The sequence below is a fragment of the Triticum urartu genome, chromosome 5 (assembly GCF_003073215.2).
Source record: "Triticum urartu cultivar G1812 chromosome 5, Tu2.1, whole genome shotgun sequence".
Lineage (NCBI taxonomy): Eukaryota > Viridiplantae > Streptophyta > Magnoliopsida > Poales > Poaceae > Triticum > Triticum urartu.
The window spans coordinates 496,625,411-496,643,335 of NC_053026.1; the positions used below are offsets into that span (position 1 = coordinate 496,625,411).

General features: G+C 47.7%; 1 long non-coding RNA gene across 2 annotated transcripts; it reads right to left on the reverse strand.

Annotated features, from left to right (window-relative positions):
- Positions 1-466: 466 nt before the first annotated feature.
- LOC125510093 lies at positions 467-5,016 on the reverse strand. 2 transcript variants are annotated; one of them, XR_007284480.1, is made up of 3 exons: positions 4,207-4,370; positions 2,904-3,020; positions 467-1,307 (listed from the first exon to the last, which is right to left on the reverse strand). It is a non-coding gene; the product is annotated as an uncharacterized LOC125510093 (long non-coding RNA). The 2 variants fall into 2 exon arrangements; XR_007284479.1 differs by having other exon boundaries at positions 467-3,020; positions 4,207-5,016.
- Between the last annotated feature and the right edge of the window lie 12,909 nt (positions 5,017-17,925).

Consider the following 17,925-nt stretch of genomic DNA (forward strand, 5'->3'; position numbering starts at 1 on the left):
GTTTTTTGGAAGTATATACTTCATTTTGCGCGAGATATGTACAACAACATTTTTTTAGGAAGTATATACTACATATTTTATGGGAGAGTATACGTGACATCTTTCATGAGGAAGTTTATACTTCATCTTTTACACGAAGTATGTACTAGATTTTCTAAACATAAAATCATGTGTGAATAAATATACTACCTTTTCAAGTATATATTATGATCATCATGCAAGGAAGTCGTATATACTAATATTTCACGAGGAAGTATAAACTTCCGGTAATTACCAAAACAAGTATGTCATACTCGTAAATTCAAAAGGAGTTTACACTTGCGAAATACAGCAGTGTATTATTCACCAAATATGAGTATATGCATGCATTCTGTGCATGTACGATTATATTCATCTCAATGACAATGTGGTTATATACTCTGAGGAGCTTTACTTACGTTTCGTATAACTACTACCCATCATCAGAGGATATATACTTCCATTACATATAACTTTGCCACCGATCAAAAGCAATATGATTTGGCTTCTCCGAGCTTTACAAGTCACAACAAACAACATGTTAGGTATCATGTAAAATAAAACAATATGTTAGGCATGCATGTCAGGTACGCACGCATGCATGTGTATTCTGCACATCAGCAAGAACCGCGGCTGTGTATTGCCACGCGTGTGAGCGCCGATGTGTGTTGATGATGGAAACGCTAGCAATGCGCATGCCTCCATCTTGGTCGCCATGGCATGCATGGATGGATTATACTGTTTCATTGAACTAGCTCGTGAGATATCAATTACAATGAATGCATGGAAATCAATACAAGAATATCCATGCGTCGATGATGAGATGAAGAAGCCGCATCTGTTGTCATCGCCGGTGATGTCGCCCATCGGCGATGCCGTCACGATCCCCGTCGCAGTAGCTGGCCAGGCCAAGGGAAGATAGCTGCATATGTTTGTCGTTGGTGGTGATGTCCTCGTCGACGATGTCGCTGCCGCCGCCGTCGCTGGTCAGGCCAAGGGACGTTACATAGCCGCATCTCGTCGCGGTTGCCCTTGCCGTGGCTGCTTCCATCACCGGTGTCGTCTCCGTCTCCGGCATCGGTGGCTTCGCCGACGTCGTTTGCTGTGTTGCTGCGTCGTCGCCGGTGCTGTCCCCAACCATGATCGCCGCCGTTCCCGTCGCCGTCGCCATGGCCATGGCCGGTGCCGTCTCCGTTTGTTTGTTACACGAGGATGTGATGTCAAACAGAGTTGTCGTTGAGGGCATCTACTATGCACGCGATCTGTGAGCTACCAGAGTCCCTATTAACCTGGACGGGCTAACAAATTTTAAAACAGTGCGTGTGTGTGGATATTATCTGGTTGTTATCTCTTTAATTAAATGATAAAGCAATTTAAAAATCGGCATTGAAGCAATGAGCGACATGTGGCATGGGAGTACATACTCCTGAGAGTACTAACCCATTTTCCTATATATATATATATATATATTCCTATTTTTAAACAAATGCGTACCAGAAAATTGAATTGGCAATGTCTGCATAAATATGATGTATTAAATCATGTTTTGAGAGGGATTTGTTCATTTTCAAAACTAAGGAAGTTGGGTGAGCTTAAAACACCCATTCATCAGTTCAGTGAACTTTTCTAATTGTATTTTAAATCCACAAGAGGGCAAAATCATTGCTCTTTCCCAGATCATCTAAATCAGATGGGCGGGCTCCAAACTCCCAGTGCCATTTGTCGTTTTTGTGTTTTGATTTTTACTTGAGTGCCTTTGGACCGATGGTACTATGGAGCGGTGACATTAACACCATTGATGGTTGCTTCTCTCCTGTAGACTACATCTCCTTCTTCTATATGTCAATATATCAACAAAACAAGAGATCTATAATATCGTTGTTTATGGAGTTCACAGATTATTGAAGATTTTTGCTGCCATGGAATTGTGAGTTTGTGACTATACATTCTTGTGTCCTACATGTGAATTGAAGATATATTGTCTCTATGTGAATGTAAATATCCAGGTATGTAGGCAAGTCCTAACTTTTATGCACATATTTATCTATGAAATGCATGCAAGAAAATCACATCTTACAGACAATTGCCCCCTTATTGGTAAATGTGATGATTCTTAAATTAACCGGTTGGAGATCGGTAGACAGTCCGGTGTATTGATAACTGGAGTTTAGTGCTCAATATCCTTCTAACTTTTCTACTGACTGTATTTTCTTGACAGCTTTAAGAGAAGAACGAGTAATGTTAGTCATTCTCTGTCATGTATAATAGTACAATACTGGAGATGTGAATGGATAATGTTCATTTAGTACAGTATTAGTAGATGATGATTTCTTTTCTTCGCAGTCAACTCGTGTATATCCTGATATGTTCAGTCTATTCCCAAATTAATTCCTAAAGTAGCCTTAACAATTATACAGTCTCTCTATGTATTAGTACTATGTTTTCTTTGTTTTTTTGTGAGCTGGAAGAAACCATTTTGTCATAACATGTGAAAATGAGTTTATTTACCTATGTTGTTGCTTTTATCAGTTAGCAAAGATGTTTGTCAAGTAGTAAGTTAGTCATCACAGTGAAGCTGGGCAAAGGGCCTTCTGGTGAGGCCTGTAAGGCTGGAAGCACTGTATGTAAGGTGGTACCCTATGATGGATATTCATTTTTCAACTAATACATGACCACACTAGAGAATATCAGGTTCTAAATATGTACGTGGATGAACTTTAAATACCTGGATGATTATTCCGCATAAACAAAGTCATATTGTCATTTATAACACAAGAACAAAGCAATGTCCATAACACAAATAGCTACTGTTTGTGTTGAGTAGCAAATTCATTCATTGGTTATAGGGCATCAAGAAGAGCAAACACCAATGCGGTGAGACATACCTGTTCCAATATAAACATGCGGAAAGTAGTAAATCCTTTCACCTTGGCGAGGCACTGTGATCAACGGCCTAGCCCAAGCATGCCATAGCTCCTTGTATAATGCGTCGCTAGAACTCCCTGCACAAAGGATTCATTATGTGAACTAACATGGCAAGTTTACTTTGTAGCATGGTAAATTTAGTTTTATAGCATGGTTAAAATGCTATGTCAGGTATATATAGAACAACATTAACACATCGAGTGAGGTATGTGATGTCAAGGGTCTAAAAAGATTGGATCCCGTAATTGTAGCTTCAGAGCTCCAGTAATTACATAGCATTGGTCTAATTGGTGGAGGAAGCTCATGAACAGCTTCAGAGTTCATGCCCTGAAAGTTCAATCCAATGCTCGCATAAAACGATGAGGTATGAAACAATGCCGTCCTCCATCTTGAGCACATGGTTTGTGAAAAGAAACTTGCGCGATTCCTCGAGCACCACCCTCCTGTGCTGTCGACGGGGAGGTCCCCGGACACCACGAACCTGCCCCGTGCGCTCAACTTGCCAGTGAGCAGCACATACCCGTCAAGTTCAACACCGGCGGCAATGCTATAGCCTACAGCACAGTCGCTGCAACATGGGTAAGGGAGAGACCACGTCAGGGCTGGGAGGGTCTGAAAACAGCAGTGCTATACACATGACACAATGGGTTGGGCTCCTCTGTTGTACATTTGTTACTGTACAGATGCTGTAGCAGGCAGAATCTGTCGTCCGTTAGAATCCAATGGTCGTCCTTTCTCTCCCTTATAATAATTCTATTAATACTACAAACAGCCCTGATAATAGTCCAAAGGAAAATCCTCTACGCCTGTAGAATTGGCACCAAACTCCTCCTGTCCGTCTTCCTCGTTCCTCCAGATACATGACCACTTGTTTACTGAATCAGAAATTATAACATGACGCAGAGTAAGCACTTCTTTTGTTCTTGGCAAGATAAGCACAATGCATGGAACAACACCTTATCTGAAGGTCACCAATGGCATGGCTGCCAAGTTCCTCCTATTTCGGAAACTTTTCGAATGGAAATCATATGAGCATTCCAAACTCCATTGGCAAAGATCGACAAAGCAAGTGACCACTAAGTGACTAAGTCAAAACTATAACTGAAATTAAACTCAACACACGTGCATGTACCGCTAATGGCTATTGACGAACCACATTGCCATGAAGAATTAGCAGATCATCAAACAACCATATGGTGTAGCTTCTGTAATAGGAGAATGAAGAAAGAAGAAAGCAGTTCTAAGTAATAGCAAGGAATTCACCTGCTCATTCCGTGGGGGAACCATGGCACTAGCTGGCAGGAAGTTTCCTGGATTGGATCCGTGACCGTGAGCTGCAGCTTGTGGAGTTTGGCCGGGCAGGCTGGCAGGGAGGTCCAGCCGCCGCGCCGCCGCCGTCCTGAAGATCAGGGGGCGCCGGCTGTGTAGTCAGCGGACAGCACGCTGCCTCCAGCGTGATTTTAATCCTCATCCAGCTGCCACCCTCCTCCTCGTTAAGGTTGCCAGAAGGAGCCTCAAAGCTTGTCGTCGTCGTGCTCTTGGAGTACGTGGTCGCCTTGCTCCTAGAGGAGCTCGCCGTCACGGAGCTCCTGCTCCCCGGATCTTGGCCGCGAGCCTCCGTGCTTCCAGCGGGAGAGGCAGTGGCACACGACCACGGCCATGGCCGGCAGCCACGCTCATCGGACCACCGGAGCCATTGGACACTCGCGCGCGCGTCGCGGTCCGCCGCTCGGACAGCTACTGAGGAGGCGGCGGAGTACCTGGGTGCGCGGCGAATCCCCGGGAACTCGGCGACCAGCTTCCTGTCAGCGTGGCGCACGGAGAAGACGGCGACCCCGGCGAATCCCGGCGAGTAGCTGGCCGTTGGCGCGGGCAAGTAAACGGTAACGTCCCCGACGAAGAGCAGCCCGGCCAGCTCGCCTCACTCTCCTCTGATTAAAAATGAAGGATTGGAAAGAAGCAGACGAGCCTGCAGGGAAAGGATAAGGTGCCGATGCAGTCTCCACTCGTTCGGGGCGACACGTACCAAACGTACGAGAAACGTGGCGTGGCAGGGGACCAGTGCGACAAGGTACTCCGTGACGTGGCAGGAGTACATGCTACACCACCAGTGGTAGGTAAAGCGTTTGGGAGGAGGAGCCAGGTACCAGACATTCGGGCGTTATCTTTTTCGTTATAGCAACAGATTCTATGAGTTGATTATGAGTTAATTTAACCAGTATCACTATATAGAGACGGGTAATGCATACAGGGATCACCACTTGCGTGGTAGCACTAATTTATAATATAACCATAAGATTTTATTTTTGAAATATAGAAACCTCGCCACCCTGTTCTATTTCATCGATGAAACAAGACTTTTACAACATGTAAGATGTCAGGGTGTACATAACTATGAGAGGTTGAAGATAAAAATACATCGTGTTAGTTTAACACCGAATTTGAGATTTTGAGGTGAGGTCACTAAATTGAGCATTTGTTTCCCCATTTGGCAGGTCGGAATTCACAGACATCCAAAAGGAAAGAAAAGGATGATGTATTAGCCAAACTATCAAAATTAGAATTTCTCTGTTTTTACATCAAGACAGCACAAAAGCGCCAAACCATCAACCTACACAACAATATTGAAACAATGTCAAGTCGTCTCGAATTATACCCAAGCCCACGTCTATACTTCCTTAGCATCCACCTAGGAACTCATTCGTCTCTAGCGATAAAACCCACGACAACCAGAAACAAAAAGCGAAGCAAAGGAACCGAACATGAGGCGCCAAAATTCGCCATCTATACGGAGGAAGAGCGTGGTCGACACGAGATGGCGTTTCGGTCTGGCGACTCGGGGGGCGATTCCGCGGGCGACGCCGCTCGCTGCCTCGCGGCGGAGGCGGAAGGCTGGACGGAGGTGCGGCCTGCTGAGGGGTGCACGCGGTGGAGCGCGCCGTCTGGGGGGCGGCCTCTCGCCCCGCCCTTCTCCAGCAGCAGGTTCTGGGCTCTGGAGGGGGTCAACTCCGACGGCGACGACGATGAGGTAAGTAGCGAGGTAAGCGATGGTGGTGGTGTTTCGCCGAGGCCCCGGCGGGGTGCTCGGTGGGTGACTTTGTCGCCCGTGCGGAGGAGCTTGGGGGCTCCTTCGTGGCCGGTCGCCGGCGAGCATTTGCCCCTGGTGGGACATGGCGGGCGTCGTCCGGCGCCGCGGATCTGGCGTCCGCCGCAGGGGGTGGATGCGGGTCCTGAGGGCCGCTCGTGCGACCTGTCGGAGGTGGTTCGCCGCGTTTTGGTGTTGGAGGGACCTCCTCCGGCCCCGGCGAGCTCGTCGGAGACGATAGGGGTCGGTGGCGGCGACGGCGGGGCCGCCAGTGTCGGGGAACCGCGGGTCCTGGCTAGGGTTTCCGGGGAGCCGACGGTCGGGCCAGTTTCCCGCTGCCAGGAGGGTGGCCCAGCCTTCCAGGAATTGGGGTGGTGGGCCCATCGGCGGTCCAGCCTGCCTCTTGGCCTGTGGGGGTGCAGGGACGCCCCTCCGTGCTTGGGCCTGACCAACCTGGTCCGGTGGCCTGCTGTGAGCCTGCGCTTAGGCCCGGGCCCAGTGCGGAGGAGGTTGCGCGGTCGTCCACCCCTATTAATAGGTGGCTGTGGGTGCCAAAAGGAACCCTAGATCTGTCTCTAGGGTTTCCTGCATCCCACTCTCAGGTGTGGCGCTTCGGGCACCTTGCCCGTCGTCTCCTACGTTCTGCCCCTCCCCCACCTCTTTCTTGCTCGTTCGCCACTGTTGTGAGGATGGGCTCCCGCCGTGGCGAAAAGCCTCCCATGTCGCCTCTGATCCCGGCGGCGGATCGACAGCACGAGCACGATCTGCGGGCAAGGCGCTCTCCAAGGTCGCGAAGGCCGCCGGGGGACGGGGGCTGGGCCGCCGCCTCCATGGTGGCTTGCGGAGCAAGAGCGAAAGCAGCAAGAGGAACGTGAGCGCAAGAAGAAGAAGAAGGAGGAATATCGGCACCGTGGGCTGGAGCAGAAGAAAGAGCTCAAGAGGAAGGAGTCTCAGCTTCCTCCGGGCGGTGAGCGGAGCGGGGATCCGGTGGCCAAGAAGCAGAAGCAAAAGGGGGGTGGCATGGCGCAGCTGGCGGCCGGGCCGTCGGCTTCGAAGGGTCCGGCTGACGCTCCGATCCCAGTGGAGGAGGCGACGGGCCGGAGTGCTTCAAGTGCGGTAGGGTGGGGCATTACCAAAATATGTGCCACTTCAAGCCCCTGTGGCGTCGTCTGCCACGAGGAAGGGCACGTGTCGGCTTACTGCGCCACGCGGGGGCGGCCTCTTCTGGCTGGCAGATCATGGGCACGCCATCCCTGGGAGGGCTTCTTCTGCCTCCCTTTCGTTGGAGACGGAGGGCGAGGGAGGTCCAAGGCCCCGCTGGTGGCGGATTGCGGCGATCATCTCGGCGGCGCCGGCCGCTGTCGATCCCCATCTTGGAGGCGGAGCTCCCTCACCTCTTCGAGGGGGTGTGGGATTGGCAGGTGATGGCCATCAGCGTCGACCAGTTCTCGGTCGTCTTCCCCAACAAGGCCATGCTGCAGATGGCGACCCGCAGCGGCAAGCTCTATCTCTCCCCTCAATGACATCATGGCGGACATCAAGGAACTGAGCTAGGAGGAACCCAAGGTCGAGATCATGCCGGACGTGTGGGTCAAGCTGTGGGGTGTGCCACCCAAGCACCGCCGCGTGGACCGCCTCATGGCAGGGACGGTGATGATTGGGTGTCCAATGGAGGTGGATCAGGCGTCGTTGCCGGGGCGCGGCCCAGTCCGGATGCGCTTCGCGTGTCGATCGCCGGCCAAGCTCAAGGGCTACGTACAAGTGTGGTTCAACAGCGAGGGCTTCACCATTCGTCTGGAGGCCGAGGTGGGTGATCTACAGGGTGCGGCGCCCCCTCCCACTCCACCAGCCAGCGTGGACAAGGGACCAAATGACAAAGACAAGGACCACGACATGAGCATGGGGGACTCCATCGACACCGCCACTTGGGACAAGCTTGGCCTCAAGGACAAGGACCCCAGGACGCGCCCCCGGCGGCGGGCGCTGCGAAGGACCAGGAGGAGCGCAAGTGGTGGTGGGCAGCAACGAGATGGGTCTCAACCAGTACGGCTCCAACATGACGCTGGGCCTCGACATCGACAAGGGGGTCTCGGCGTCCTGTGACTCGAGGGTCGCTCGATGCTCGTCTCCCCGGTGGCTGCGGTGGTGGGTGAGCCTCGAGCTGCCACGGCGCGCTCACCCAAGGCGGTGACTGGCCTCGGTGGCGGTGGGACGAGGCTCCACAAGAAGCCGGCGGGCCGCAAGACTCCTGGTGGCGCCGGTGAGCCCTCCCTCGGGCCATGCGGGCACGCCTGCTCCGCAGCGGCCGGTGGTGATGGCGCTGGCCTCTCCTGGGGGTCCAACTGGTGGCACCGTCGGTCATCTCCCCTCCAGCTTCTGACGCGCTTCGAGTGGAGGTGGCCAAGGTGGCGCCCGTTTCAACGGCCAAGCGCTCCAAGGCGGTGGTGGCGTCCACGGCGACGCAGGAGCGGGTGAGCTCCCGCCCGAAGGGCGCCAAGGGCAACCTTCCAGCCCTCCAACGCGCCCAACTCCTGCAGGCCCATAAGAACCTGGAACGAAGGTAACCCCATGCCCCGCTTTACGATCTTTGATGTATATTCTGAGGAGTGCTTGGTGAAGGAAATATGCCCTAGAGGCAATAATAAAGTTATTATTTATTTCCTTATATCATGATAAATGTTTATTATTCATGCTAGAATTGTATTAACCGGAAACATAATACATGTGTGAATACATAGACAAACAGAGTGTCACTAGTATGCCTCTACTTGACTAGCTCGTTAATCAAAGATGGTTATGTTTCCTAACCATGAACAAAGAGTTGTTATTTGATTAACGGGATCACATCATTAGGTGAATGATCTGATTGACATGACCCATTCCATTAGCTTAGCACCCGATCGTTTAGTATGTTGCTATTGCTTTCTTCATGACTAATACATGTTCCTATGACTATGAGATTATGCAACTCCCGTTTGCCGGAGGAACACTTTGTGTGCTACCAAACGTCACAACGTAACTGGGTGATTATAAAGGTGCTCTACAGGTGTCTCGAGTCGATTTCGAGATTAGGATTTGTCACTCCGATTGTCGGAGAGGTATCTCTGGGCCCTCTCGGTAATGCACATCACTATAAGCCTTGCAAGCAATTCAACTAATGAGTTAGTTGGATGATGTATTACGGAACGAGTAAAGAGACTTGCCGGTAACGAGATTGAACTAGGTATTGAGATACCGACGATCGAATCTCGGGCAAGTAACATACCGATGACAAAGGGAACAACGTATGTTGTTATGCGGTCTGACCGATAAAGATCTTCGTAGAATATGTAGCCAATATGAGCATCCAGGTTCCGCTATTGGTTATTGACCGGAGACGTGTCTCGGTCATGTCTACTTTGTTCTCGAACCCGTAGGGTCCGCACGCTTAACGTTACGATGACAGTTATATTATGAGTTTATGTATTTTGATGTACCGAAGGTTGTTCGGAGTCCCGGATGTGATCATGGACATGACGAGGAGTCTCGAAATGGTCGAGACATAAAGATCGATATATTGGAAGCCTATATTTGGATATCGGAATCGTTCCGGGTGAAATCGGGATTTTACCGGAGTACCGGGGGGTTACCGGAACCCCCCGGGGGGTTATTGGGCCTACATGGGCCTTAAGGGAGAAGAGGAAAGGAGGCAAGAGGTGGCCGCGCGCCCCTCCCCTTCCTAGTCCGAATAGGACAAGGGAAGGGGGGCGGCGCCCCCCCTTTCCTTTCCCTCTTCCTCCTCTTTCCCCTTCTCCTTCTCCAACTAGGAAAGAAGGGAGTCCTACTCCCGGTGGGAGTAGGACTCCCCCTTGGCGCGCCCTCCTTGGCCGGCCGCCCCCTCCCCTTGGCTCCTTTATATACGGGGGCAAGGGGGCACCCTAGACACACAAGTTGATCTTCGTGATCGTTCCTTAGCCGTGTGCGGTGCCCCCCTCCACGATATTCCACCTCGGTCATATTGTAGCGGTGCTTAGGCGAAGCCCTGCGACGGTTGAACATCAAGATCGTCACCACGCCGTCGTGCTGACGGAACTCCTCCCCGAAGCTTTGCTGGATCGGAGCCCGGGGAGCGTCATCGAGCTGAACGTGTGCCAAGAACTCGGAGGTGCCGGAGTAACGGTGCTTGGATCGGTTGGACCGGGAAGACGTACGACTACTTCCTCTATGTTGCGTCAACGCTTCCGCTTCGGTCTACGAGGGTACGTAGACAACACTCTCCCCTCTCGTTGCTATGCATCACCATGATCTTGCGTGTGCGTAGGAAAATTTTGAAATTACTACGTTCCCACAGTGGTATCAGAGCCTAGGTTTTATGTGTTGATGTTATATGCACGAGTAGAACACAAGTGAGTTGTGGGCGATATAAGTCATACTGCTTACCAGCATGTCATACTTTGGTTCGGCGGTATTGTTGGACGAAGCGGCCCGGACCGACATTACGCGTACGCTTACGCGAGACCGGTTCTCCCGACGTGCTTTGCACAAAGGTGGCTAGCGGGTGACAGTTTCTCCAACTTTAGTTGAACCGAGTGTGGCTACGCCCGGTCCTTGCGAAGGTTAAAACAACCAACTTGACAAACTATCGTTGTGGTTTTGATGCGTAGGTAAGATTGGTTCTTGCTTAAGCCCGTAGCAGCCACGTAAAACTTGCAACAACAAAGTAGAGGACGTCTAACTTGTTTTTGCAGGGCATGTTGTGATGTGATATGGTCAAGACATGATGCTAAATTTTATTGTATGAGATGATCATGTTTTGTAACCGAGTTATCGGCAACTGGCAGGAGCCATATGGTTGTTGCTTTATTGTATGCAATGCAATCGCGCTGTAATGCTTTACTTTATCACTAAGCGGTAGCGATAGTCGTGGAAGCATAAGATTGGCGAGACGACAACGATGCTACGATGGAGATCAAGGTGTCGCGCCGGTGACGATGGTGATCACGACGGTGCTTCGAGATGGAGATCACAAGCACAAGATGATGATGGCCATATCATATCACTTATATTGATTGCATGTGATGTTTATCTTTTATGCATCTTATCTTGCTTTGATTGACGGTAGCATTATAAGATGATCTCTCACTAATTATCAAGAAGTGTTCTCCCTGAGTATGCACCGTTGCGAAAGTTCTTCGTGCTGAGACACCACGTGATGATCGGGTGTGATAGGCTCTACGTTCAAATACAACGGTGCAAAACAGTTGCACACGCGGAATACTCAGGTTATACTTGACGAGCCAAGCATATACAGATATGGCCTCGGAACACGGAGACCGAAAGGTCGAGCGTGATCATATAGTAGATATGATCAACATATTGATGTTCACCGTTGAAACTACTACATCTCACGTGATGATCGGACATGGTGTAGTTGATATGGATCATGTAATCACTTAGAGGATTAGAGGGATATCTATCTAAGTGGGAGTTCTTTAGTAATATGATTAATTGAACTTAAATTTATCATGAACTTAGTACCTGATAGTATCTTGCTTGTTTGTGTTTGATTGTAGATAGATGGCCCGTGCTGTTGTTCCGTTGAATTTTAATGCGTTCCTTGAGAAAGCAAAGTTGAAAGATGATGGTAGCAATTACACGGACTGGGTCCGTAACTTGAGGATTATCCTCATTGCTGCAAGAAGAATTACGTCCTGGAAGCACCGCTAGGGTGTAGGCCTGCTGCTGGAGCAACACAGATGTTATGAACGTCTGGCAGAGCAGCTGATGACTACTCCGATAGTTCAGTGTGCCATGCTTTACGGCTTAGAACCGGACTTCAACGACGTTTTGAACGTCATGGAGCATATGAGATGTTCCAGGAGTTGAAGTTAATATTTCAAGCAAATTGCCCGAATTGAGAGATATGAAGTTTCCAATAAGTTCTATAGCTGCAAGATGGAGGAGAACAGTTCTGTCAGTGAGCATATACTCAAAATGTCTGGGTATAATAATCACTTGATTCAATTGGGAGTTAATCTTCCAGATGATTGCGTCATTGACAGAATTCTCCAATCACTGCCACCAAGCTACAAGAGCTTCGTGATGAACTATAATATGCAAGGGATGAATAAGACTATTCCCGAGCTCTTCGCAATGCTGAAAGCTGCGGAGGTAGAAATCAAAGAAGGAGCATCAAGTGTTGATGGTCAACAAGACCACTAGTTTCAAGAAAAAGGGCAAAGGGAAGAAGAAGGGGAACTTCAAAAAGAACAGCAAGCAAGTTGCTGCTCAAGAGAAGAAACCCAAACCTGGACCTAAGCCTGAAACTGAGTGCTTCTACTGCAAGCAGACTGGTCACTGGAAGCGGAACTGCCCCAAGTATTTGGCGGATAAGAAGGATGGCAAGGTGAACAAAGGTATATGTGATATACATGTTATTGATGTGTACCTTACTAATGCTCGCAGTAGCACCTGGGTATTTGATACTGGTTCTGTTGCTAATATTTGCAACTCGAAACAGGGACTACGGATTAAGCGAAGATTGGCTAAGGACGAGGTGACGATGCGCGTGGGAAACGGTTCCAAAGTCGATGTGATCGCAGTCGGCACGCTACCTCTACATCTACCTTCGGGATTAATTAGACCTAAATAATTGTTATTTGGTGCCAGCGTTAAGCATGAACATTATATCTGGATCTTGTTTGATGCGAGACGGTTATTCATTTAAATCAGAGAATAATGGTTGTTCTATTTATATGAGTAATATCTTTTATGGTCATGCACCCTTGAAGAGTGGTCTATTCTTATTGAATGACTCGATAGTAGTGATACACATATTCATAATGTTGAAACCAAAAGATGCAGAGTTGATAATGATAGTGCAACTTATTTGTGGCACTGCCGTTTAGGTCATATCGGTGTAAAGCGCATGAAGAAACTCCATACTGATGGACTTTTGGAACCACTTGATTATGAATCACTTGGTACTTGCGAACCGTGCCTCATGGGCAAGATGACTAAAACACCGTTCTCCGGTACTATGGAGAGAGCAACAGATTTGTTGGAAATCATACATACAGATGTATGTGGCCCGATGAATATTGAGGCTCGTGGCGGATATCGTTATTTTCTCACCTTCACAGATGACTTAAGCAGATATGGGTATATCTACTTAATGAAACATAAGTCTGAAACGTTTGAAAAGTTCAAAGAATTTCAGAGTGAAGTTGAAAATCATCGTAACAAGAAAATAAAGTTTCTACGATCTGATCGTGGAGGAGAATATTTGAGTTACGAGTTTGGTGTACATTTGAAACAATGCGGAATAGTTTCGCAACTCACGCCACCCGGAACACCACAGCGTAATGGTGTGTCCGAACGTCGTAATCGTACTTTACTAGATATGGTGCGATCTATGATGTCTCTTACTGATTTACCGCTATCATTTTGGGGTTATGCTTTAGAGACGGCCGCATTCACGTTAAATAGGGCACCATCAAAATCCGTTGAGACGATGCCTTATGAACTATGGTTTGGCAAGAAACCAAAGTTGTCGTTTCTGAAAGTTTGGGGCTGCGATGCTTATGTGAAAAAGCTTCAACCTGATAAGCTCGAACCCAAATCGGAGAAATGTGTCTTCATAGGATATCCAAAGGAAACTATTGGATACACCTTCTATCACAGATCCGAAGGCAAGACTTTTGTTGCTAAATTCGAAAACTTTCTGGAGAAGGAGTTTCTCTCGAAAGAAGTGAGTGGGAGGAAAGTAGAACTTGACGAGGTAACTGTACCTGCTCCCTTATTGGAAAGTAGTGCATCACAGAAAACTGTTTCAGTGACACCTACACCAGTTAGTGAGGAAGCTAATGATGATGATCATGAAACTTCAGAACAAGATACTACTGAACCTCGTAGATCAACCAGAGTGAGATCCGCGCCAGAGTGGTACGGTAATCCTGTTCTGGAAGTCATGCTACTAGATCATGATGAACCTACGAACTATGAAGAAGCGATGGTGAGCCCAGATTCCGCAAAATGGCTTGAAGCCATGAAATCTGAGATGGGATCCATGTATGAGAACAAAGTGTGGACTTTGGTTGACTTCCATGATCGGCAAGCAATTGAGAATAAATGGATCTTCAAGAAGAAGACTGACGTTGACGGTAATGTTACTGTCTACAAAGCTCGACTTGTTGCGAAAGGTTTTCGACAAGTTCAAGGGATTGACTACGATGAGACCTTCTCACCCGTAGCGATGCTTAAGTCTATCCGAATCATGTTATCTCTCTCGCATTTTATGATTATGAAATTTGGCAGATGGATGTCAAAACTGCATTCCTGAATGGATTTCTGAAGAAGAGTTGTATATGATGCAGCCGGAAGGTTTTGTCGATCCAAAGGGAGCTAACAAAGTGTGCAAGCTCCAGCGATCCATTTATGGACTGGTGCAAGCCTCTCGGAGTTGGAATAAACGCTTTGATAGTGTGATCAAAGCATTTGGTTTTGTACAGACTTTTGGAGAAGCCTGTATTTACAAGAAAGTGAGTGGGAGCTCTGTAGCATTTCTGATATTATATGTAGATGACATATTACTAATCGGAAATGATATAGAATTTCTGGATAGCATAAAGGGATACTTGAATAAGAGTTTTTCAATGAAAGACCTCGGTGAAGCTGCTTACATATTGGGCATTAAGATCTATAGAGACAGATCAAGACGCTTAATTGGACTTTCACAAAGCACATACCTTGACAAAGTTTTGAAAAAGTTCAAAATGGATCAAGCAAAGAAAGGATTCTTGCCTGTGTTACAAGGTGTGAAATTGAGTAAGACTCAATGCCCGACCAATGCAGAAGATAGAGAGAAAATGAAAGATGTTCCCTATGCTTCAGCCATAGGCTCTATCATGTATGCAATGCTGTGTACCAGACCTGATGTGTCCTTGCTATAAGTCTAGCAGGGAGGTACCAAAGTAATCCAGGAGTGGATCACTGGACAGCGGTCAAGAACATCCTGAAATACCTGAAAAGGACTAAGGATATGTTTCTCATATATGACAAAGAGCTCATCGTAAATGGTTACGTTGATGCAAGCTTTGACACTGATCCGGACGATTCTAAATCGCAAACCGGATACGTGTTTACATTAAACGGTGGAGCTGTCAGTTGGTGCAGTTCTAAACAAAGCGTTGTGGCGGGATCTACATGTGAAGCGGAGTACATAGCTGCTTCGGAAGCAGCAAACGAAGGAGTCTGGATGAAGGAGTTCATATCCGATCTAGGTGTCATACCTAGTGCATCGGTCCAAGAAAATCTTTTGTGACAATACTGGTGCAATTGCCTTGGCAAAGGAATCCAGATTTCACAAGAGAACCAAACACATCAAGAGACGCTTCAATTCCATCCGGGACTTAGTCCAGGTGGGAGACATAGAGAATTTGCAAGATACATACGGATCTGAATGTTTGCAGACCCGTTGACTAGCCTCTTCCACGAGCCAAAACATGATCAACACCAAAGCTCATGGGTTGAGAATCATTACTGTGTAATCTATTATTACTCTAGTGCAAGTGGGAGACTGAAGGAAATATGCCCTAGAGCAATAATAATGTTATTATTTTATTTCCTTATATCATGATAAATGTTTATTATTCATGCTAGAATTGTATTTATCCGGAAACATATACTTGTGTGAATTACATAGACAAACAAATGTCAACTAGTATGCCTCTACCTTGACTAGCTCGGTTAATCAAAGATGGTTATGTTTCCTAAACATAGACATGTGTTGTTTATTATTAACGGGATCACATTTTAGGAGAATGATGTGATTGACATGACCCATTCCATTAGCTTAGCACCCGATCGTTTAGTATGTTGCTATTGCTTTCTTCATGACTTATACATGTTCCTATGACTATGAGATTATGCAACTCCCGTTTGCCGAGGAACACTTTGTGTGCTACCAAACGTCACAACGTAACTGGGTGATTATAAAGGAGCTCTATAGGTGTCTCCAAAGGTACATGTTGGGTTGGCGTATTTCGAGATTAGGATTTGTCACTCCGATTGTCGGAGAGGTATCTCTGGGCCCTCTCGGTAATGCACATCACATAAGCCTTGCAAGCATTGCAACTAATGAGTTAGTTGCGAGATGATGTATTACGGAACGAGTAAAGAGACTTGCCGGTAACGAGATTGAACTAGGTATTGAGATACCGACGATCGAATCTCGGGCAAGTAACATACCGATGACAAAGGGAACAACGTATGTTGTTATGCGGTCTGACCGATAAAGATCTTCGTAGAATATGTAGGAGCCAATATGAGCATCCAGGTTCCGCTATTGGTTATTGACCGGAGACGTGTCTCGGTCATGTCTACATTGTTCTCGAACCCGTAGGGTCCGCACGCTTAAGGTTTCGATGACAGTTATATTATGAGTTTATGAGTTTTGATGTACCGAAGTTAGTTCGGAGTCCCGGATGTGATCACGGACATAACGAGGAGTCTCGAAATGGTCGAGACATAAAGATTGATATATTGGACGGCTATATTCGGACACGAAAGTGTTCCGGGTGATTTCGGAGAAAACCGGAGAGCCGGAGGGTTACCGGAACCCTACCGGGAGAAGTAATGGGCCATATGGGCCTTAGTGGAGAGAGAGAGGGGCAGCAAGGGTGGGCCGCGCGCCTCCTCCCCCGTGGTCCGAATTGGACTAGGAGAGGGGGGCGGCGCCCCCCTTTCCTTCTCTCTCCCCACTTCCTTCCCCCTCCTAGTAGGAGTCCTACTCCTACTAGGAGGAGGACTCCTCCTTGGCGCGCCTATAGGGCCGGCCGGCCTCCTCCCCTTGCTCCTTTATATACGGGGGCAGGGGGCACCCCTAGACACAAGTTGATCCACGTGATCATATTCTTAGCCGTGTGCGGTGCCCCCTTCCACCATAATCCTCGATAATACTGTAGCGGTGCTTAGGCGAAGCCCTGCGACGGTAGTACATCAAGATCGTCACCACGCCGTCGTGCTGACGGAACTCTTCCCCGACACTTTGCTGGATCGGAGTCCGGGGATCGTCATCGAGCTGAACGTGTGCTAAAACTCGGAGGTGCCGTAGTTTCGGTGCTTGATCGGTCGGGCCGTGAAGACGTACGACTACATCAACCGCGTTGTGCTAACGCTTCCGCTGTCGGTCTACAAGGGTACGTAGATCACACTCTCCCCTCTCGTTGCTATGCATCACCATGATCTTGCGTGTGCGTAGGAAATTTTTTTGAAATTACTACGTTCCACCAAATCAAGTATGATGCATGTCCGGTTTAATGAGCATGGCATGGCAAAATGCACAAACAATCCTACAAATTAAGTGGAGCTCAACATGCAACCGTTGCATATTGACGAAACACCACATGACTTATTTAGTTCTCTCTCGTTTATGTACCCAACAATATTAAATGTTGTTAAACATGGCAAGAGGGTGAAGCAAAGAAAACTACCTATCTACTCAAGTTTAAATGAGGCCGGAAACAACAAACAACAAGTCCGGAAACTCCTCATGTGCATATTTGGTTATGGTACTGTTCTGCCCTAAACACATAATTTTAGAGTTGTTAAACATGCAGAGAGTGCATCATGTTAAACTAGGCATTTTTCTACCCCATTTACATATAAAGTTTATTAAAACCGAGTTTACGGTTATTTAGTTATGAATTAAAGCATTTTAGCAGTCATGGAGCAAATTTAAACCAAACACATTTTAAACATTTCAAACATAGATGAAAGTTGGATATTATTAAACTAGACAAAATTCTAAGCAACTTTCATATTAAGTTTGTTTTAATCCGATGCACGGTTATTAAGTTATTATATGCATGAAGTTTAGGGACCTTTCTGTAAAACAGCAGTTTCTGGAAAAAGATTAA